Here is a 24,548-nt window from a genome sequence, read left to right on the forward strand (position 1 = left end):
CTCAAGAATAAACATTAAAAAAAAATTACAAAAGAATAATAAAAAAATAAAAACAAAAACCTCTTAGAGAGTTCTGGGAACTTTAAAACAATGTTCTCCTCGCACACATAACCTATGTATGAAACAACCCACCGATCTGAGCCCTCAGAGATTCTCTTAAAGAACCGTCAACTTAAAAAACATGTACGTGTCAGCTGTATTTGCACGCACCACTAGATGGTACAAAAACCCAGATTTCTGGTAGTGATTTGCTCATGGTGTGAAGGCAACAGCACAGTATTTAATTTGAAGCCCTCGGAGTGCGTCCTTTATGAAGCTGGAAAGTGAAGTAACATCTGGAAAAAACAGCATCACATTCTCATTTTCTGTTAGTTTGCTTTCCGCCAGCTAATGACAAAAAAAAAAAAAAAAAAAAGCACTTTGGGAAAACAGTTGGGATCCGTTTTCAAAATTTTCCAACCCCTTGGCTGGGATTCTGTGTCTCAAAACCTAACTGCGTTGGTGATCTGTCCACTCTCACTGGCTTAACCTCAGCAGCTTCTAAAATTAGAAGAAATACTTTGGAGTTCCAAAAGGGGAAGTAGCAGGATTCCATTTCTATTCAGTTAAAAACAAAAAACACGACAGCCAGGCGGAACAAATCTATGGTGTAAAATGTCAAGGTTCTAAAAGCAGAAAAGACAGACCTCCCTCTGCTCGTACCGCTGACACTGAGCTTGATTTCACCCTCAAAAGCCGAAGGTCAGTCTTCAAGACTCCACTGGCGAACGCCATAACCTAGAGCCACGCCAGGAGGTTCTGGAAATTCGGGTGCACTTTCCTACGTGCGAACCAACGCATTTTGTGTTGCCAGCAGAACAAATAATCAGTGGATGTTTCAGTCAGGCAGAAATCTGGCCGAGGAAACCTTCAGACTTGGTTGCCGTTACATTACATTACCTGGTGCTCATCGGGTTGGTGATTCTGGATAAACTGGAAGGCATCCCTGCCACCCCTTCTGAAAGAAAAGAGCCAGCTTTGGGAAGGGCGATGCTCATGTCTGAGTCATCTTTGTTTGATCATGCCTCGCACAGTGCCTCGTCCCGTAAGTTTTTGTTCAATAAACAAATGAATGAGAATAGCACTGTGCCACTGACCCATCGCCATTACCGTCGGCTGGCTGACGAGGACAGCAAATGAACTTTACGGATCCTTCTTGGACCCCCGGTCCTCACCCCCGCCCAAGGATCCCACAGCTCCCTGGACTTCCCTTATCACGGCAAAGGCGACTCCGTGTTTATCCGAGATGGCTTGTTTCCTTGTCTGTGTTCCTCGCCAGACAGCGAGCTGCGGGTGACCTGACCATCACCACACCCTTCAGCGCCATGTCTCCGGATGAGAGCATGCATGCAATATTAATTGTACTCTATGGTACAGAAGTACGAGCTCAAGGCTAAGGAATGATGGACTTAGCACTCCTTCGTCAGGTTTCCTTGCTCAGCCAACTGTGTGACATTAGACAAGCAACTTGGCTTCTGGGAGCCAGCCTCGGTCAGAGTGCTTGGTTTGGGGACAGCTCGTCAAGGGGGCTCAGGGCATTGTCTTACCCCAGGGCTCGGAGAGATCTAAGGCTGGAGGAAAGAAGAGATTGTCCCTCTAGAACAAAGTTGACAGAGGAGGCTCGCTTCTAGCAAGTAGGAGTAAGGCCTTGTTTCTTTACCGGGGTTTGTTGTGAGCATCTCACCCCTGCCATTGACTACCCCGAAGGTGAATTCATAATTGTGGATGTGTGTGTGTGTGTGTGTTTAGAATTCCTAAAATGTTTGAGGAATAAGCACTTTGATTTACTGAGTGCTCATTGCGTCCCAGGCTCCGGGCTAAGTGCTTTAGATGCATCATCTCATTTGATCATCACAATAACCCTTCCCGTGGGGAATCAGAGTCACTCTTTTGCAGGCAAGGAAAATAAAACTCGGAGTGCTGAAGTGAATGACCCTGCCCACGCAGGTGGTAAGTTGCAACGCTGGGATTCAAGCCTTGTTTTGTCTGACTCCAAAGCCCATACTCTGAACCCCTCCACTCAGCTGCTGTAGAGTAATTAAGGGGCATTAAGGTGGAACCCTGTAAAAGCCAGAGAATAAGGTAAATAAATAGAAAGCTTTTGCCTTCTCTTGAAAGGCCATTAGTTCCAGCAAGCTCTTGGTGTCAAATGGAAAAAATAATAAGCTGGGCCCATCAGTTAGCAGAAGCAGGCAGCCCACTTTACCAGGATGCTGGGCCCTTCCTCCTACTGCTAGCTAAAATAATTACCATCTATTCAACCACTTTAATGACTCCCTACCTGGGCTTGTGCGGCTTTCATTTGGCTCTCTACTTCGCTCTGGAACATCAAATTATATGTAGATAGGCGGCCCTCCCTAAGGGACCTTTGAAAGCACGATTAAAAAAAAAAGAAAAAAGAAAAGAAAAAGAAGCAGAAGTCTCCAGTTCTCCATCTTCTTCTTTTTATTATTAAATATAATTCATCGTCCAGCTGGTTTCCGTACAACACCCAGCGCTCATGCCAACAGGTGCCCTCCTCGATGCCCATCACCCACTTTCCCCTCTCCCCACTCCCCCCCCCCATCAACCCTCAGTTTGTTCTCAGTATTTAAGAGTCTCTTACGGCTTGCCTCCCTCCCTAATTCTCAAATCTTCCAAAGCCAGGAATTCTTTCCAAATTCTGTGGGACCTTTTGTCAAACGCATTCAAGGGGTAAGCTGTCCTCCCCTCCCCTCCCCCCCACCCCTCCGCCCCCGCGGCCCCCGGGAGAGTTTCGGACCTCATGGATGCCTAAAGTTAACACTGGGAATGGCCTTGGTGACTTCCGGTTGCCCTAGTTTTCAGGCCGAAATTTGCAAACTGCTTAGGTTGGGGGAAAACATTTTAGTCAAACCGGGCGCGATTTCCACCCCTTTGGAGAGAAGCCAAATGCGGTGCAAGGTTAGAGATGGAAGGAGGCCCGGCCCGGATGCGGAGGGGGCTGGACTCGGGGGTCTCTGCTGCCCTCTGCTGGCCGCAGGCCGGTGCCGTAGGCGCCGAGGAAGTGACTTGGCGGTGCTGCCCCGAGGCTGGGCGGCGCCCGGAGCGCTGTGACTTCCACCAACTCTGCCATTTTGCGAGAGGTCCCGAGCGAGGTGCCACGGAGACAGAGAGGACAAGTTCTCGTCCTTGTCCTTGGAAAACTCGGTGTGGCGGGGAAGGCAGATTCCCAGGGAATTACAATGAAGTGCGTAGTGTCACAGGAGAGCGACGAACAGGATCTCTGTGTTCTTTTAACCGGCGGCACTGAGCTCCCACGCTGCGTCAACTGCCAAGTGACGTTCTGGGCACAGAGCTTCCTTGTTGTCGCGGTCCTCTTAGCGCCCATCTCATTTGGGCGGCACAACCAACTGGCGAAGGGATGCAGAGCCCAGGGGAGTATCCCCATTACATGGATTAGGAAACCGAGGCGCAGATGGGTTGCACGTGTCGCCAGATGGAACGGAGCCGGCTGGCAGGGCACAGAGCTCGCACTTAACTGTGACTTCCCACCCACTCCTTTGCTGTGGCACACAGCTTCATGCTGCTTCCCGAGAGCTCAGAGGAGTAGCGGTGAAGGCCAAGGGCTCCGGCGTCCTCCCACCGCCTAGCTGTGTGGCCTCAGGCAAATTACTTCTCTTCGCCTCATTTCCCCCATCTTTGAAATGGGAAGAAAATAGCAGAGGTCACCTCTCCGGGGCAGAATTCGTTCCTCCAGGCTCCGTAGGCGGGGGGTGGGGGGTGGGGGGGGGACCGCCAGGGGGAATGGGACTTGTAAAATATTCTTGTTAAAAACAATGTTGGGGCGCCTGGGTGGCTCAGTTAAGGTCAGGTCGTGATCTCGAAGTCCGTGAGTTCGAGCCCCGCGTCGGGCTCTGGGCTGACAGCTCGGAGCCCGGAGCCTGCTTCGGATTCTGCGTCTCCCTCTCTCTCTGCCCCTCCCCCGTTCATGCTCTGTCTCTCTCTGCCTCAAAAATAAATACACGTTAAACAAATTAAAAAGAAATAAAAATAGTGTCTTCAGCGAGTGGGTGATGTGTCGATACTGCTCTGGACTCACCAGTGAGGAATCGCATGACATTCACGTCAAGGACTGGACTTACACATTAGTTTGTGTAATGATATTAGTTTGTTTCAATTATATTTTAAGAGACAAAGATGCTTCAGATACATTTTAATACGAAGGGTTGGCTCCGGTTAACAGGATATGTGTCCAAGAAGGTCCGTGTGATACGCACACACATAGGCAGCTGGAGAATTTTATCTGGCTGGGAATAAATGCATTTTGGAGCAAAAGGGGGAAAAAAAGAATGAAACCCCCCTCAGAAATTCTCACGCGAGGTTTTTAAATCATAGACAATTTGTCATCGGACAAAATTCATCTGACCCATACCTGCAAAACGAGGTCGTTAGAAGCTGGTCCTGGGAATGCGGGGCGAGGACTTAATTCTCTGGATCCCATGACAACCCATCCTCCCAGTTTTCTCCTCTCCTCAAATCTCTCCGAGGCTCCTCGTTGGCGCCTTCATGAACCTCTCTTTCTCTACCATCCCCTAAGTGCGCTCCCCAGGGATTTCTCCTTGGCCAAGGCTCTCACACACTATACCCTCTTCCTACATGCATCCTTTTCCATAACATCAACGACCACTGATGACTGAGTTGATTGCTCCTAAGTCGATTAGGCATCTGACCCTGGATTTCGGCTCAGGTCATGATCTCACACTTTGTGAGATCAAGCCCCACGTCGGGCTCTGGGTTGTCAATGAGGAGCCTGCTTGGGATTCTCTCCCTCCCTCTCTCTCTGCCCCTCCCTCGCTTGGGCTCTCCCTCTCTCTCTTTCTCAAAATAAATAAATAGACTTAAAATAAAATTGAGATATAATTTGCATATCCACCCTTTTAAAGTGTTCACTTCAGTACTTTTTAGTAAATTCGCAGTTGTGCAACTGGCCCCACAATCGAGTTTCAGGACACTTCATCACCCCCCAAAAGATCCCTCTTACCCATTAGCAGTCACCCCCCATTCCCAGCTCCTCCCACCCTTGAAAACAACTAATCTGCTTTCTGTCTCTTTGGATTGTGCCCCTTCTGGGTTTTTCATATAAATGGGATCATAAAATACGTGGTCTTTTGTGTCTCACTTCTCTCACGTAGCGTAATGTTTGCAAGCTTCAACCATGTTGTAGCATGAATCCGAATTTCATTCTGTTTTATGGCTGAACGGTATTCCATTGTATGGACATACCACATTTGATGTCTCCATTCGTCAGTTGATGGACACTTGTGTGGCCACGTATTTCCGGTTTTCTTGAGTGCATATTTAGAAGTGGAATTTCCGAGTCGTACGATAATCTATCTTTAGGTTTTTAAGGAACTGCCAAAGCATTTTCCAAAGTGAATGAATATGTTGTGTTATACCCCACCAGTCACATATTTCCGGGAGGGTCGAATTTCTTTGGGACTCAGTCTTGATTCCTCCCCGTCCCTGAGCTCACACAGCCAATCAGTCACCGAAGTCTTGGCAATTTAACAAGCTAAACATCTCTCCCAACTGTATCTTCGTCTCCTGTCCTATCGCTATCGCTTTGGTCCATCCTACATCATCTCTGGCCTGGACCATTGCAATTGCCTCCAAACTGGTTCTTGCCTCTGCCTTCTGTCCTCCACTTGCTGTCACCATGGGCTCTAGTAAACAGGTGCCTGACACCATCGTGGTCCTGCTTGAAACCCTTTAATGCAGTGGCTCTCAACCCTAGCTGCACAGCAGAATCACCTGGAGAGATTTCTTTTTTTTTAATGTTTATTTATTTTTGAGAGAGAGAGAGAGCATGGGAGGGGCGGGGGAGGGGTGTGGAGACACAGAATCGAAGCAGGCTCCAGGCTCTGAGCTGTCAGCACAGAGCCCAAAGCAGGGCTGGAACCCACGAACTGCGAGATCATGACCTGAGCGGAAATGAGACACTCAACGGACCGAGCCACCCAGGCGCCCCCACCTGGACAGATTTCTAATATCCTGATGCCCACGTTGCACCCAAGGCCAATTAAATGGGGATCTTGGGGGTTGGGAATCCAGGCATCAAGCCCTCCAGGTGATTCTAACATGTAGCCAAACTGGAGAAACGCTGCTTTCGTGGCTCCCTGTCGCTCATAGGCTGGAGTTCCAGGTCGTTAACATCATCCTCAGATTCTTCACCATCTGACCACCCCCCATTCTCTCTCCTTCTCTCTCTGCCCCTGCCCCACGCGTGCACTCTCTCAAAATAAGTAAATAAACTTAAAAAAAAAAAAGAGCCTATTCTCCATTATTCCACCTCTCTTGGCAAAGGAGCCCGAAACCCACTCTTCTTTGCAGCTTGGCCTTTTAAAATCAGCCCTTCAGGCTTTAATTTTTGGCTCGTTGTTTCTGTGTCCAAACTGAAAGCCCACAGGGAGAGAAACCCATGCCGCAGAGTGACTCACGGGGTGGGGGGGGGGTGCCAAAGAACCTTACAACGCCCACTTTCCAATCAAGGGTGACTAAATTGTGAACTAGCACCGTCCCCACCCCCTCCTTTTTAGTTCCTCACTTGCCTGCTATCACCTATTTTATAATTAGTAGTCGATTAGCATGAAAAAGATCTCCCTTCCTGAATGCGGCCTCACAATTGGGTTTTTCAACTTCTGACCCAAATTGCCGGACACTTTAGGGTTGTTGTTTGTGTGCCTGCTTGCTTTTTTTTTTTTTTTTTTCCACTCGCCAAATCCCTGAAACACATTTTGAACAAAGCAGCTTCAAGGCAGAGTTAGGCTGTTTCTGCACGCGAACAGAAGAGCACCTAAGTTTGTGTTTCCACCGGGGGTAGAAAAACGACCTTTTCCTTCTGTGGGAAACGGGATTCAGTTTTGCACATGACACCGAGTTTGTATTCCAAGGTCAGGACTTGCCAAGTCAGGGCTCTCTTGTTTTCGGGGAGGGTGGGGATTCCACACAGCGGGTCTTTAGGGTGCCCTTGATGCGTGGCACTGCCGCTTTCTCCTCGAGAAGGTTCCTCTCGCAAAGCACCCCACTTCCTTTGCAAAATTTACTAATTTCGCTCATCAGCAAAAAAAAAAAAAAAAAAAGAAAAGAAAAGAAAATGTCTTTTTCACTTCTTTGTGATCATCTCCCCAGCTCAGCAACTTAATGGCCCTCTGTCACTTTGATTTATTCAAATGGTGCGAAATGTCAACCTATTGAGATCTGGAGGGGACCGTGGGTAGTGTCACCAGTGCCCTGAAAAGCCAACGGATTTCAGCTCTCTGAGCGGATGTCAGAGAGGGTCAAAGCTGAGCCCGCGGGACCTCTTCCTCCCAGGCTTCTCAGTGGAGTGACTCCGGCCAGTGTGAATGGCGCCATCCTGGAGACAAGGAAAACGGTCACGGAGACCACGAAGCAGAACCTGTCCATCCCAACCAGTCTGATCTCACTGGATGGGCAAACACAGATGGCCTCTCACGGTGCCTGGCACCGAGGTAGGAAGCACCCATTGCATGTTGGCATTTGCTCTGATTAATGCAAGTTCACGTCCCCAGGGTGCCACCGATGGCCGACTTGGCCCCAAACACCCTGTGAGTGTTCCCGCGGTTGTCTCCTGCCGGCGGCCGGCCAATTCTCTTTTGCTCTACGGGAAATTTGGTGCGGGTTTCGCAGTCAGACCAGACCTATACCGCCTTGCCCTGTTGTCAACACGGAGCAGCACTTTAGCTCAGTGTGAAGGAAGTTGGTCATGCGGTGCTATATATAACAGGGCTCTGAGCTTGTTCTTAGCTGAGGTCACATCGGCTTCCTCCAGAGCCTTTGCCAAGTGGCCTTTGTGGTTGAAGAGTCCTCTGTGCTCGGTCGCTGGACAGTCCCAGCCTAAGTCCTCACCAAATTCACACTCGAGTTGGGGACACAGATGGTTACGGGCTGTAGCCAGCTCCTGCTGGGGCCTGAGATTTGATAAATGTTCAGGAACATTGCAAACAGACTGTGAAACACATCATTATGACAAGTAAAATTATGCAGACTGACTGTTAAATAAAACATAATTAAAACAAAGGTCGTAGGGGCGCCGGGGTGGCTCCGTCGGTGGAGCGTCCGACTTCAGCTCAGGTCATGATCTCGCAGTCCGTGAGTTCGAGCCCCGCGTGGGGCTCTGTGCCGACAGCTCGGAGCCTGCAGCCTGCTTCCGATTCTGTGTCTCCCTCTCTCCCCGCCCCTCCCCTGCCTGTGCTCTGTCTCTCTCTGTCTCTCAAAAATAAACGTAAAAAAAAAATAAACAAACAAACAAAAACCAAAGGTAATAAGTCCTCAAAGCTTATCACTTCCTAACCATTTTTTTGCCTTTTATTATTCTCCCTGCTCTTGAGGCAATCTACTGCTACTGTATCTGTATGGTGGAAATAATATATATATAATATAATAATATATAATAATATATAATGCGGTGCCGTTGGCATATCTTCCCAGCTTTAGTGCTGCGTGGCCTCGCCCCGGTAGCCTGAGATTGGCCACGGTAGGTGTATTTATATCCTGGAAATCGGCAGTCACTATAAACTAGGATTTTTTTTTCCCCAGGAAACAAGTTATTAAACATTTACCAGCACAGCACCAGAGAGAGACTAGCAAATAGGTGATCACAGTAAATCCAGTGGACCCATGGGATTTCAGTGTAGGATGGGGGAGTGTGACGAAGTTATCACAGAAGGCTTCACGGAGGAAGTACTGCTTAAGCAAGACCCTGAAGGATAATTAGGATGAAGGCTCTTGAAGCACAGAGGAGGGCGCCCTGTTATTGAGGGTAAAGGAAGGCTTCCTGGAGGAGGTGATATGCTTTCTTTTTCAAAAAATAATTTCTTTAATTTTGCTGAACTTTTTCCTTTGTTGTTGTTTTTTTTTTAATTTTGTTTTACTGTTGATTTATTTTTTAGAGAGAGTGCGAGCAGAGGAGGGGCAGAGAGAGGGAGACACAGAATCCGAAGCAGGCTCCCTACTGTCCGCAGAGGCCAATGCGAGGCTTGAACTCATGAACCGTGAGATCATGGCCTGAGCCGAAACCGAGAGTCAGATGCTTAACTGACTGAGCCACGCAGGCGCCCTGCTGAACTACTTTTTTTAAGTTTATTTATTTTCTTAGTAATCTGTACATCCAACATGGGTCCCCAGCTCACGACCCTGAGATCAAAGCTCACATGCCAAGGCACCTGGCTGGCTCAGTTGGTACAGCATGCCACTCTTGATCTCAGAGTTGCAATGTGAACCCCGCGTTGGGTGTAGAGATCAAATAAAAATAAAATTTTAGGGCGCCCGGGTGGCGCAGTCGGTTAAGCGTCCGACTTCAGCCAGGTCACGATCTCGCGGTCCGCGAGTTCGAGCCCCGCGTCGGGCTCTGGGCTGATGGCTCGGAGCCTGGAGCCTGTTTCCGATTCTGTGTCTCCCTCTCTCTCTGACCCTCCCCCGTTCATGCTCTGTCTCTCTCTGTCCCAAAAATAAATAAACGTTAAAAAAAAATTAAAAAAAAATTAAATAAAATTTTAGAGGTACCTGCGTGGCTCTGTTGGTTGAGTGTCTGACTCTTGACTTCAGCTCGGGTCATGATCCCAGTGTCATGGGATCGAGCCCCACATCAGGCTCCATCCATGCTGAGCATGGAGTCTGCCTAAGATTCTCTCTCTCTCCTTCTGCTCCTCTCCCGTGCTTTCTCTCTCTCTCTACAAATATAAAATAAAATAAGGGGCGTCTGGGTGACTCGGTTTAGCATCCAACTCTTGACTGCGGCTCTGGTCATGATCTCATGGTTTGTGGGATCGAGCCCCGCGTCGGGCTCTGAGCTGACATCACGGAGCCTTCTTGGGGTTCTCTCTCCCGATCTCTCTCTGCTCCTCCCCCGCTCATGCTCTCTCTATTTCTCTCTGTAAATAAATAAATAGATAAGCTTAAAGATAAATAAAATCTCCTTTTAATATAATTTACGGTCACATTGGTTTCCATACAACACCCGATGCTCATCCCGACAAGTGCCCTCCTCGACACCCATCACCCACTTTCCCCTCTTCCCCACCCCTAACAACCCTCAGTTTGTTCTCTGTATTGGAGAGTCTCTTATGGTTTGCCTCCCTCCCTCTCTGTTTGTAACTCTCTCTTCCCCTTCCCCTCCCCCATGGTCCTCTGTTAAGTTTCTCAAGATCCACAAATGAGTGAAAACATATGGTATCTGTCTTTCTCTGACTGACTTATTTCACTCAGCATAATACCCTCCAGTTCCATCCACGTTGCTGCAAATGGCCGGATTTCATTCTTCCTCATTGCCAAGTAGTATTCCACTGTATATATAAACCACATCTTCTTTATCCATTCATCAGTTGATGGACGTTTAGGCTCTTTCCATAATATGGCTATTGTTGAAAACCCCGCTATAAACGTTGGGGTACAAGTGCCCCTATGCACCAGCACTCTGGTATCCCTTGGGCAAATTCCTAGCAGTGCTATTGCTGGGTCACAGGGTTAAAAAAAAAAAAAAGTCACGTGCCTCCATGATGTGATATCTGAGATCAAAAGATAATTAGGAGTAGCCATCTCTCTTGGGAACGGAGGTAGAAAAGTAATGTCTTCTTACATATTAAAATATGTTACCAACATATTCTCCATAGGAATACCAGAGTAATTATTGTTCTCCCACCCGATATAGGGCTTTGCTTTATGTCAGGTCTGACCGAAGGCTTCCAGCTTCTGCCTGAATGTGGGCAGAGGGCGGAGCTGGGGAAATTGGGTGTGTCTGTGGAATTCTGACCTAAATGGGACCGATTCCCTTGTTTAGGGGAGTATATACTAAATCCCATATTCAAAGCTCTGGTGTTTGCTAAGCCCTTGGATTTCACGGACAAAGCATGAGCCACGCCATTCTCTTCTCAATAATATACATTCTTATAAACACCGCAACCTAACTTTAACAAGCAAAAGTGGCCCGGGGATAAGGATGGAGAATATTCTGGCATATGTGTGAGGGTCAGGCACCTTGAATTGTGAACGGGTCCCAACTACAGAGACTCTAAGAAATGATGTTGTGTCACTTTGGTAATAAATGTCACTTGGGGAAAATACCTACTGTCTCTTTGCATTTGGTGCCTTAAAAAAGAAAAAAAAACTAAAGGTCAGATTAGCACCCGAAAAATGAAAGTAGAATGGAGGTGAGGCAAGGAGTAGTGTACCATTTTAGTCCATGCCGAGAGGAAGCAGAGCGAGTTATCCGAGCACCCAGAGGTGAAATGTCCGCCCTTCCGTGTTACAAACAGGATTAATCCCTCTGCAAATGAACTCTTGGAGGGAAACCTGGGCTCAGCTCTTGCCGAGGCTTTGAGTTGTCATTTACTCCTTTGCATTCTACTCCGGTTTCTTGTTTGCAGGGAACAGAAACCCATCAGGCTGGCTCGGATGAAGGACGGGTGGGGAAATTGAATTCATCCTGGCATCGGCTGTATGCCAGGTTCTGAGCGAGGAGTCCCTGTAAGCAGTGACTAGGATGGGACACGGCCCCCGTCCTCAGAGACGATATCGTCTAGCAGAAAAAGCAAGCACTAAGCTCACAATCACACACCTTGTTATGGAACCGTTAAGTGTGAACTGCCCTCTGAAGGAAAGGACCGGAGAGACTGTGAGATCCCATAGGGCCCAACCTAGTGGGACTGGAGGAAGGGGTCAAAGAAAACGCCCCTAAGGAAGTGATAGTTATCACTTCATAACGTAGGTCAATGGTGAATCACGATATCGTACACCTGAAGCCAACATAATATCGCATGTCAACTACACTTCAATAAAAAAAAAAAAGTGATATTTGGAAACACTTAGGAGTTTGCTTTCAATTGCGATGAAGGAGGCACGTCTGGTCCAAACTCGGCATGAAAATTGAAAAATTAAAACTCAGAAACGGTGTCGAAAAATAATCCTCCAAATCTATTTTGCACTTGCTGGATCCTTCGACGAGAATGCTCAGTTATGTTCCCGGATCTTCCATTTCCCCAGGGGGTGATTCCTTGGCTACTCCTGCCAGAACGCTGTTTAGCAGGGCATCTCCAATGTGTGCGGGAACAGCACTGTACCCAGCCGGCAACCCAGAAAGGAATTGTCGTTGGTGAATGGATGGCCTTAGCCATGGGAATGATAGGACCCAACGGTCGTGGGAGGGCTAATTATTATTTTTTTTAATGTTTATTTTGGGGTGACGTTTATTTATTTTTGAGAGAGAGACAGAAAGAGCGCAAGTGGGGGAGGGGCCGAGGGAGAAGGAGACGGAATCTGAAACAAGCTTCAGGCCCTGAGCTGTCAGCGCAGAGCTCGACGCGCGGGGCTCGAACCTGCAAACCGCGAGACCATGACCTGAGCGGGAGTCAGACGCTGAACCGGCCGAGCCACCCAGGGGCCCCGGGAGTGCTAATTATTTACACCGGACGTTATGGGATTTAAAACTCAATCCTCTGTCTTCACAAACAACGGTCTTGGTCCACTCAGGCTCCTCTACCAGAATACCTTCCACTGGGTGGCTCGAACAACTGAGGTTTCTCTCTCAGAGTTCTGGAGACTGCGAAGTCCCAAATCAAGTTAGTAGCAGATGCGGTGTCTGGTGAGAGCCCCTTTCTTGGTGAGAGCACGTGTCCTCACGCGGTGGGAGGGGTGAGGGGTCCCTTTCGTAAAGGCACTAACCCCGTTCATGAGGGCCCCACCTCAGGACTTCGTGACCTCTCAAAGGCTCCATCCATTTCCTACGATCATCCTATTTGGGGGTCAGGGTTCAACATATACATTTGGGCAGTCCATGCAGTCCATTTGCAACAACCGTTTATTTTCCCAGGGCTGTAAAACTAATATCGCCATTGTCTTGGGTTTCATACTTTACGTGGCAGGTATTGTGTGCTTTTGAGAGCGCTACCATGTTTCTGGAGTTACTTGCCATCTCAGAAGTTGGAGGGAAGGCATTTATTTGCATTGAGCCCCACCCACACCATCCACCTTGCCTCTAAGAGCGACTGAGAGCAACCTCCTGAAGGTGATTCGATACCTCAGCAGACGCCGAGCCGCTGAGCAAGATCCCAGTTTTCCCTTTCTTACAGCCATCTCTCTGTCACCCCCCGGGACAACACCTGGGTAGAGGAGGAGGCCCCTTCTCTCCCCTCAGCTAGTTCTCTCCCAGAGACAACAGAGTGGTCTAACCTAAGAAAGCCAACTGACCTCAGCTTTGTGCAAAACTCAGCACTTTCCACTTTGCAGAAACTGTTGTTCAGTTACATTTGCATAAAGAGGGCCTTTTCCTCTTTACATTTCACTTTGAATTCCACCTTTGGCTGAACCCAAATAGCAGAGTGAAACTCAGCCAAAACCACAGTGTAGACCCCAAAGAAGAAAAGGTTTACTTGAAACCTGAAGGTTTTCTCAAAAGTTTTTGAGGGGGCGCAGTTAGAAAGGACCAGCCTTACTCAGATTTACAATAAGGAGTGAAATCTAAAACCATAGGTTCTCAGGCCTTGGCTACCACTAGGGGTGGGTGGTGAAAGAGTGATAACGGTGCTCCATTATTAATGGACTCCTGGCAACACCACTGCGAATTGGGCTTTTACTATTTGCCCAGGAGATGTCATGCTAAGCATTTTTATTATCTCGTTGGCTCGTGCAAGCAACCGTCTGGGGTAGTTATGACCAGGACCCCACTTTACAGGTGAGGAGACGAGGCTTAGAGAAGTCAGCACAAACGGGTCACATTCTCACAGCCCGTGAGTGTCAGAGCTGGGATTTGGACGCACATTTACCTTGGCAATGCCTGTGCTCTCAACCGGGGTCAGCTAGAGCGGGAAATATTTGATTCTTTTTTTTTTTTTTAACATTTATTTATTTTTGAGACAGAGAGAGACACAGCATGAACGGGGGAGGGGCAGAGAGAGAGGGAGACACAGAATCGGAAGCAGGCTCCAGGCTCCGAGCCGTCAGCCCAGAGCCCGACGCGGGGCTCGAACTCGCGGACCGCGAGATCGTGACCTGAGCCGAAGTCGGACGCCTAACCGACTGAGCCACCCAGGCGCCCCTAGAGTGGGAAATATTTGAACTCGTGATAAGCTCATTTCCAAAGCAAAGGAGCAGAGGGTCATCATGTCTGGATTCCTGTAAATTAATGCCAAGTATCATACCTCTTATATATACAAATTATATATACATATATACTCTCTAACGTTTAGGACGCCGGCACTCTTGTTAACTCTCGTTCCGACTAGACACGAAGTCCACCCTTAGGCAAGTGCTTCTTACTGTGTTCATAAAAATGTGTTTTCTTGCCCATCTTGGTAGCAAGGAAGGACGAGGGGGAGGCAGCCTGATAGAGGACCCCATGATGTAGCTAGGTTGAAAAAATAATTTTGGTTTTCCTTGGGTTGACCACAACGGGCAAAGCCGCTCACTTTGGCAATATTACTTGGGGCTGTTATACATGGGGACAAGTTTGGATCAGGAAGGTAGGTAACAATAGCACTAGTAAAGAGCATATATTACACACCTTCTCAGTTGATGGACTCCATACACGGAGTCTCTCATTTGGTGTCCAAATGTTTTTTGTAACATCTTATCTTGAAATAATTATAAATTCCCAGAAGGTTGCAAAGAAATGCCCAAGAAAATCTCAAGCAGCCTTCTCCTAGCTTCCCTTAATGTTGATGTCTGATACAACTCTAGAAAAATATCAGAGTCAAGAAATTGACATTTGTAAAGTCCACAGAGCTTATTCCAATTCTGCTGGTTGTACACACGCATTCGAGTGTGTGTGTGTGTGTGTGTGTGTGTGTGTAGCTCTATGCAATTTTATCACACGTCAAGATTTATACAACCACCACGACAAGACACTCAACTATACTATCCTCACAAAGCTCTCCTGTTTTACACCGTAGCCACAGCCATTCCCCTCCCTCGTCCCTGGCAAGCACTAGTCTGTTCTCCCTCATTACAATTTTGCCATGCTGGGAATGTTATGTAAATGGACTCACACAGTAGCTACTCTTTTGAATTTTTTCAAGTTTACTTATTTCGAGAGAGACAGAGACAGTGCAAGCAGGGAAGGAACAGAGAGAGAGGGACAGAGAGAGAATCCCAAGCAGGCTCTGCACACTTAGTGCAGAGCCTGATGCAGGGATCAAGATCACGAAACCATGAGATCATGACCTGAGCCAAAACCGAGAGTCGGATGTTTAACCAACTGAGCCACCCAGGTGCTCCTGGGTACTCTTTTGAGATTGGCTTTTTCTCCCTCAGCATAATTCCCTAGAGACTCACCCAAGTTGTCGCATTTACAACTTGGTGCATTACCTTTGTATTGCTGAGTACTCTTCCATAGGGTGGATGTATCACAGTCTGTATAACCAGTCACCTACTGAAGGATGTTTGGGTGGTTTTCAGTTTGGGCTATTATGAATAAAGACGTTACCAACATTTGTGTACAGGTTCTTGCATGAGGATTTAGAACCATAAAGTGGTTTGTGGTATTCCTTTATTATCCTTTGCAGCATCTGCTGTGATATCCTTATCTCATTCCTGATATTGGTGATTTGTGTGTTTTATTGTTTTTCTTTTTCTTTACTTTGAGAGAGAGCATGAGTGGAGGAGGGGCAGAGAGAGAGGGAGAGAGAGAATTGCAAGCAGGCTCTGTACTGTCTGCATGGAGCCCAGTGTGGGGCTCAAGCTCACGAACCTTGAGATCATATAACGGAGCCGAAACCAAGAGCTGGAGGCTTAACCAACTGAGCCACCCAGGTGTCCCACTGATGTTGGTGATTTGTATCCCTTCTCTTTTTACCTTTTCAAACTTGCTAGTGGTTTATCAATTTTATTGAGGTTTTTTTTTTTTTTGGAAGAATCAGCTGTTTGTTTCATTAATTTTCTCTACTGATTCCCTGTTTTCAATGTCATAGATTTCTGTTCCTGTCACCATTATTTCCTTCCTTCTGCTTTCTTTGGATTTATCTTGCTCTTCTTTTTCTAGGTTCTTAAGAGGATTAGATTATTGATTTGAGAGTTTTGTCCTTTTCTTTAAAATTTTTTTAATGTTTATTTATTTTTGAGAGAGAGAGACAGAGACAGAGACAGAGAGAACCAGACCATGAGTGGGGGAGGGGGAGAGAGAGAGGGAGACACAGAATCCAAAGCAGACTCCAGGCTCTGACCTGTCAGCACAGAGCCCGATATGGGGCTAGAACTCACAGATCGAGAGATTATGACCAAAGCCCAAGTTGGGCGCTTAACTGACTGAGCGACCCAGGAGCCCCTGAGACTTTTGTCCTTTTTTAATTATAAACATTTAATGCTATGAATTTCCCTTTCAGCACTGCTTTAAATGCATCTCATACATGTTGATATGTTTAGTCAGTTCTGTTAATTTTAAAATTTCTTTTGAGACCGCCTCTTTGACTCATGGATTGTTAAGTATGTTGCTTAGTTTCCAAGTGTTTGGAGATTTCCTTTTTATCTTTCTGTTATTGCTTTCTAGTTTGACTTTGGTCAAAGAACAAACTCTACATGACTTAAATTCTTTTAAATTTGTTAAGGTTTTTTTAATGATGCCGGACGGATATAGTTATCTTGGTGTATGTCCCATGAGTGCTTGAAAAAGAATGTGTATTCTGTTGTAGATAGTTGTGATGTTTTATATATGTCATTTAGATCTTGTTGATTAATTGTGTTAAAATCTTTGATACCTGGGGCACCTTGGTGGGTCAGTCAGTTGAGCGTCTGACTCTTGATTTCGGTTCATGTCATGATCTCATGGTCATGAGATTGAGCCCTGTGTCTAGTGCCATGCTCAGCATGGAGCCTGCTTAAGATTCTCTCTCTCTCTCTCTCTCTCTCTCTCTCTCTCTCCCCCTGCCCTGCTTGCTCTCTCAATAAATAAATAAATAAACAAAACCTTCAATATCCTTGCTGATTATCTCACAGTTCTATCCGTTGTTAAGAGTGGGGTATTGATGTCTCCAACTTTTATTGTGGATTTGTCTCTTTCTTCTTCATGTCTATGGGTTTTACTCACATATTTTGCAGCTGTGTTGTTTGGTGGTCTTCTCAATGGGTTGACCCTTTTATCATTATATAATATCCCCCTTTGTCTCTAGCGATTTACTTTGTCTGAAGTTTACGTTATCTGATGTTATCGCTGTTCTGCTTTTTTTTTTTTTTTAAAGTAGGCTCCACGCCCAGTGTGGGGTTTGAACTCACGACCCTGAGGTCAAGAGTTGTACACTCTACCAAGTGTGACAGCCGGACACCCCTAATTTATTTTTTAGTTTTTGTTTATTTATTTGTTTTTAAGTAATCTCTACACCCCACAAGGCGCTCTGACTCACAACCCCAAAATCAAGAGTTGCATGCTCTACCGACTGAGCCACCCAGGCACCCCCCACCCAATCTCTTTTAATTGGTGAATTTAGACAATTTACATTTAAAGTAATTATTAAATTGTTAGGGCTTAAGTCCGTCATTTTAATATTTGTTTTATGTTTTTCTCTATCTCTTGCTCCCCTTTTTCTTTTCTTCTTTCTTTCATGTGAGTTGCTTAACATTTTTAGAGTTTCATATTATTTATTTACAATGCTTTTGAGTAATTTGCTTTGTATAGTTTTCTTAGTAGTTGCTCTGAGCATTACCACACACATATACACATGATCACAGATTACTAATGTTGATATTTTACTACTTTGAGTGAAGTATGGAAACCTTAGTTCCATTTGGACCCTTTTACCCTCCCTGATTTTCAAATATCATTGTCTTAAATACTTTCTCTACATGCATCGAGCTCCATATCAGATGGTGTTGTATCATTTTTCAGCCATAAAATATTATTAAAGAAACTCATGAAGTGAAGGATAGTCTATAATGTTTACTTCTATTTTTACCCATTCCATGTTCTGCTTTCCTTTCTGAAGTTGCCAGCCTTCTTCTGTTATCATTTTTTTCTCTTTAGAGAACTTTCTTCAGCTATACTCTCAGGGTAAGTGTACAAGTGGCAAGTTCTCTTAGTTCTCCACTATCTGAGAATGTCTTGATTTCCCCTTCATTCCTCAAGGATAGTTTCAATGGATAGGGGATTTGTGGCTCCCAGGTCTTTTCTTTCAGTACTTGAAAGCTGTTATGACACTTCCTCTTGGCCTCCATGATGTCATCTGAGAAACCTACCATAATTCAAATAGGATGTTCCCTATAGAATGTTCCCTATAGAATTACCTACAATTTCGTGGTTCTCTTTGGCTGCTTTCAAGACTTTTTCTTTGTCTTCACTCTTCAGAAGTTTTCCTGATGCCGTGTCCTGGTGTGAATTTGTGGGGGGTGGGGGGGCGGGGTTGGTATCCTAACTAAAGTTTTCTCTACTTCCTGAATCTGTAGGTTTATGTCTTTTGTCAGTTTGGAGGAGTTTTCATCTATTATTACTTTGAATGGTTTTTCAGTCCCACTCTCTCTGTCTTCTCTTTCTGGGACTCATACAATATGAATGTTTTTTATGTGTTTCAAGATACTTTGTACATTCAAGAGAATTTTTAATAGATTGTTGAAGCATTTTTATGACATCTGCTTTAAAATTCTTATCAGATAATTCCAACGTACAATCCATCTCAGTATTGGTATCGGTTGACTGTAGAGTTTTTTTTTTCACTCAGATTTTAGTTTTCTTGGATTTGGTATGACAGGTGATTTTTTTTATTGCATCCTGTACATTTTGACTATTATGCTAGGACACTCTTAATTTTATTTAAGTCTTCTATTTTATCGTGTATTACCCTGCTTAGTTTACGTGTAGGTTCTGGCTTACGTATGTGGGCTCCAGTGCCAATAAAAAGTAAGTTTCCTAAACCTTTGGAAGCCATCATCCTGTAGGCATCTGTTCTGGGTTTAGGCCATCTCTCAAGATTTTAGAAATTCCTGAAGTGGGGCGCCTGGGTGGCTCAGTTGGTTAAGCGTCCGACTTCGGCTCAGGTCATGATCTCGCGGTCTGTGGGTTCGAGCCCCGCGTCGGGCTCTGTGCTGACAGCTCAGAGCCTGGAGCCTGTTTCAGATTCTGTGTCTCCCTCTCTCTGACCCTCCCCCGTTCATGCTCTGTCTCTCTCTGTCTCAAAAATAAATAAACGTTAAAAAAATTAAAAAAAAAATAGAAACTCCTGAAGAAAACTGATTAGTGTTCCAAGCTTCTATGAAGTCCTAGGGGTTTCTATTCAACTAGAATCTTCTAAGACCATAGAGATATAGCTCAAAACCCACTTTTCTGATGCTATAGCTGCCAGTATTTCAGTAAATAATGTTAACAAAAGAGGATTTTCTCACGTTAATTGTGGTATTTTTGTCCATTCTACTTAAAGTTGGTCTATGCTGAAAAGTATACCTTCCTACATGTCATGCGTATCCTTTTTCCCTACTAAGAGATTTTCTTGCAGAATTTGCTCTGAAACAGTTATCCCTCTGCCAACTTCATGAAATGATGGTAGTTCATCTTGAATATTTATTGTAAACAAATACATCTTAACCTCAAAAATTTTCAAGGATCATCTTTCTGATGGAGTAAGAGGAGCAATACTATATAACTTTTCCATACTCTCATTTTTAAAAATTACTTTGTTCTCCATCATAAGCAAAATGGTGGGTGCAATTTTACACAGGACAGTCAAGGAAGGCCATCTCTAAAGAAGGTAACATTTTGAACTGAGACGATACAATGAGAAGAGAGCTATGTAAACACCTGGGAGAATAGCCTCTAAGGCAAAGAAAACAGAAGTGCCAAGGCTCTGAGATGGGAACAAGATAAGGGTGTTTGAGGAACAACAAAGAAACCAGTGTGTCTGCAGCCGCATGAAGAAGGAGACGAGTAATAAGAGATGAGATCCAAGAGAATACAAGGAGATGGTACTAGAGGGCCCTACAGGGCCATAATTGGGACTTTGGATTTCATTATAAGGGAGTCCACGCAGCTAGGTAGCAAGGCATTGGAGAACTTCAAAAAGATTTTGAAAGACATGATCTGATTTACACTTTAGAATGATCATTCTGGATGTGATGTACAGAATGAATTGGAATGTAGCCAAGAACTGAGTCAGGGAGAGCAATGAGGATGCTATTACAGTGGCCCAAACGAGGACGACCAGTTTCTCTGGACCACACTTGAACTAGGGGGGTGGGTAATGGTGGAGATGATGAAGAGTGGTCAAATTTTGATATACTTTTTATTAGATACAGTCTATTGGAATTTTTGAGGGTTTGAATGTAAGGGATGAAGAGGAACTGAAGAATCAAGAATGACTCTTGGGTTTTTGCTTGAATGACTATTGGACTATTGTGCCATTAACTGAGATAGGGAAGGATGTGAGAGGATCATGTTTGTGAGGATGGGGGGGGAAGATAGCGAATCAGGTGTCCTTTGGCCATGTTAAATTTGAGATGTCTGTTATACATCTAAAAGAACTGGCAAAGCAGGAGGTAGTGTATATGAATGTGGAGCTCAGAGAGGAGGTCTTGACTGAAGATAAAAACTCTGGAGTCATCAACATACATAGATAATATATAAAGCCATGGGACTGGATAAAATCATTTAGAAATCATAGGTAGATGAAAGAGTTCAAGGTCAAACTCTAGAACACTCCAACACTTATAGATGGGATTAAAGGGAAAGCCCGGCAACAAAATTGAAGGAAACAAGCATTTTAGGTTGGAAAATATGGTGTCACTGAAATCAGGAGAAGCAGTTATTTCAAAAAAGAAGGAATGTTCAATCGTGTTGAATGCTTAAGGGTTTGAATGATACGAGAATAGCAAAGTGACTGTTGAATTAAGTAACGTAGAAGTCGTTAATGACTTTGACAAATGTATTTTCAGAGAAGTGGCGGAAATGAAAGCCCAGTTAGACAATATTGAAGAATAGATGGGTCAGTTGATGAATGGAGAAGCAAAATGTGGAATATCTGTAAAATGGAGAGTTATTCAGCCATGAAATACTAATCCATGCTACAACATGGATGAATCTCGAAACATGATGCTAAATGAAAGTAACCAGGCACAAAAGACCCCATATTATATGATTCCATTTATGTGAAGTGTCCAGAATGGGCAATTCTACAGAGACAGAAAGCAGATGAGAGGTTACTTAAGGCTTGGTAAGATGCGAGGGGTTTAGAGTGTGATAGGAAAGGGTATAGAATTCTTTCTGAAGCTGAAATGTTCCAACTCCAAGACTATACTAAAAACCATTGTACTGTACATTTAAAATGGGTAAGTTGTACGATATGTGAATTATATCTTTAATAAAGCTGTTTTTTTAAAAAGACTGAGGGGCGCCTGGGTGGCTCAGTTGGTGAGTGTCTGATTTTGGCTCAGGTCATGATCTCATGGTTTGTGAGTTCAAGCCCCACAATGGGCTCACTGATGTCAGCGCAGAGCCCACTTTGGATCCTCTCTCTCTCTCTCTCTCGGCCCCTCCCATGCTCACACACTCTCTCAAAAATAATAAAATATTTTAAAAAAGAGTGAATAGAAAATGAAAGAGAGTATAGACAATTGTTTGCAAACATTCTTTGCAAAAGTTTTGCTTTGAGGGGGAACCGCAAGTGGGACATATAGGATCAAAAGAGAATTGTTTAAAGACAGGAACTATTAGAGTATGTTTGTATGTTCAAGGCCTTGATGCAGTAGAAAGGGAGAGACTGGTGATGCATTGAAGAGGGAATCTCCATAGATATTTCCAACTACCTGCAGGATAGCTCCACCTGGAGGTCCTACTGGCTGTAACTCAAAATTTTATCCCACATGCATTCAGTTCTCTCCACCTCCACGCTACCACCTTGGCCCAAGCCATCAGCATCGCTCCCTAGACTCTTGTAAAAACCTCGTAATCTGGTCTCTCTGCGGCCACTCTCGGTGTTCTCGAATCCATTCCTTAGCCTGAAGCCAGAGTGATCTTCCTAAACGGTTAATCTGATCTTCATGCCCCTCCTGAAAGCCATTCAGTGATTCCCCATTGCTCTTACAATGTAGTCTGCACTCCTTAACTTGGCCTATAAGACTCTCCAAGATCTGATCCCAAGTTTATATCCTCATCCCTGACCCTTACACATTAGATTGCGGTCATAGTGACTTTCTTTCTGTTCCTGGAATTCATCGTCATGCTCTTTCTCACCTCTGCACCTTTGCACATGGATATTCTCTCTTCTCCCAATTCACTTCTCACCTCATCCCCCTAGTGACATGCCTCACTTCTACTCATTCCTTAGGACATTTTTTCTAGGTGGTCTTCTCTGCCCACCTGTATTAAATTAGGCCCCTCTGTATGTATTCCCATAAACCCCTGGGCTCTTGCTCTCACAATGTATGGCATACATTTTTGTATCTGTCCGATTATCTCTCTCCCTCACTAAAGTATAAGCTCCATGAGGCAGAATCTAGATTTTCTTTGTTCATTACTTGTATTACTTTGCTAAGGCTACTGTTACTAGGTACCACACACTGGGTGACTTAAACAACCGAAGGTCATTGTCTCACAGTTCTGGCGACTAGAAGTCTCAGATCAAGGCGTGGGCAGTGTTGATCCTTCTGAGGGCTGGGAGGAAGAATCTGCTCCAGGTCTCTCCCCAGCTTCTGGAAGCTTGCGGGCAATCTTTGGCATTCCTTGGCTTGTACATGCATCATACAGATCTCTGTGTCCATGCTCACATGGTGTTCTCCTTGTGAGCGTATCTCTGTGTCCCAATTCCCCTTTTTATAAGAGCACTTGTCATGTTAGATTAGGACCCATCCTAATGACTTAATCTTACCTGTCATCTCTTTAAAGACCCTACTTCCAATTAAGGCCACATTCTGAAATAGTAGGGGTAGTAGGAGTATTGCTCAGTGTATCTTCCGTAAGGGGGACACGGTTCAACGCATAACACAGCTCTATCTCTAACACCCTGCACAGTCCTTGGCTCTGGGTCTCCAACTCCCCCTATGAATACTGAATGAACAAACGAATGAATCCATGGATGGATTTTAAAGCATCTGCACAATGGTAAGAAATACGGTGTGTGTGTGTGTGTGTGTGTGTGTGTGTGTGCACGCGTGCACGTGCACATGTGCATCTGCGTCCCTACGTTTCTCTGGAGAGTGGGCTCCTAGCCTTCCATCAGATTCTCAGTAATTTGTGGCCCCACAAGTGCTAAGACTCACTAGTTTATAGCGTAAACGCTGCTCCTTTGCGACGATACAGCAGCCCTTCATCCTATGACGCTACCTAGCCCTGCAGCCTGAGCTTTTAAACCTCCAACACGCGGTCTCCAGTCGCGCTAAACGATCTGTGCTTCCCCTCAGGAGCCATTCTCTTGCTGAGCCTTTGTATGTGCTGGTGTCACCTCCGCCTGATCAAGAATCCATCCTAGTTCATCCGGCAGATTCTTAATCATCTTTTTAAAAATCAGTTCTAGGGTTAGCTCCTCTAGGACAACTTGTTTGACCTCTCTGGAGAGAGGTAAGCATTTCTACTTTGGGGCTCCCTTGTCCACACCTTCACTACAGAACACACCATAGGCAGATATGCCTGTGTCTTCCATTGGACGCTGATGTCCTGGAGAATGAGGACCGTGTCTTACCTCTGAATCCCCCTATGCTAGATGACTGGCGTTCACAGACCAGGCCCTCAAGGGTGAGCTAAAAAAAAAAGAATGGCTGACCTGAGGAAGACAGGTTCCAACTTAAAGGATGAGTTGCTCACTCCAACAATAAAATGGGTTGCTTAGTGAACTAAATAGTGTTTAGTCTCTAGATGCTGCATGGCCACTCATTATGAGTGATATTCTAGAAAGAGGATATGCACGGGTGGGAGGTTGGCCTGCATCTGGCCACAGAGTCCTCTTCCAAATCTGAAGAGTTTCTGATTCTATGAAAGCTTGACTTTCATCTTTAGTTTCCTTCTCGGCTGGAATGGGGCTGCTGAACTGGATGGCATGCACCTTTGAACTGACTTACTAGGCTAGGGTTAGAAAAGGTACTTTCCAGAAGTTCACCATCCCAGGCAGACCCACAGTGCCGGGCTTTGCCTTCTCAGCACCTCTGACTTCCCATCTGAAAACTGACTAATACTTGCTAATTGTATGTTCTGAAATCCTTTGATGAAAATGCCATACTATGTAAGTATCAAGTCGTGTTATGAATAATAAAAAATGGATGAAGTTTCTATTGCTTACTCCGAGTGGCACTATAAAAAAAAAATGGATGTCTCTTTCAACATTACAGGTCATTATCTGCATTGGAGAAAAGAGGCTGGTAAAGCGTATTCAATCCTCAGCCCTTTGAATTCAATGTAGCAATGTATTTTCTTTCCTAAGAGTCTCCTGTCTTGTCCATTCCAGGTGCTCTAACAAATTACCATAGACTGGGTGACTTATAACCAATAGAAACTTATTTCTCACAGTTCCAGGGACTGGGAAGTCCAAAATTAAGGCCCTGGAAGATTTGGAATCTGGTGAGAGCCCACTTCCTGGTTC

This window comes from Lynx rufus, unplaced genomic scaffold (assembly GCF_022079265.1).
Source record: "Lynx rufus isolate CCGP_SWC_20201006 ecotype Redwood Valley unplaced genomic scaffold, mLynRuf1.p SCAF_19, whole genome shotgun sequence".
Taxonomy (NCBI): domain Eukaryota; kingdom Metazoa; phylum Chordata; class Mammalia; order Carnivora; family Felidae; genus Lynx; species Lynx rufus.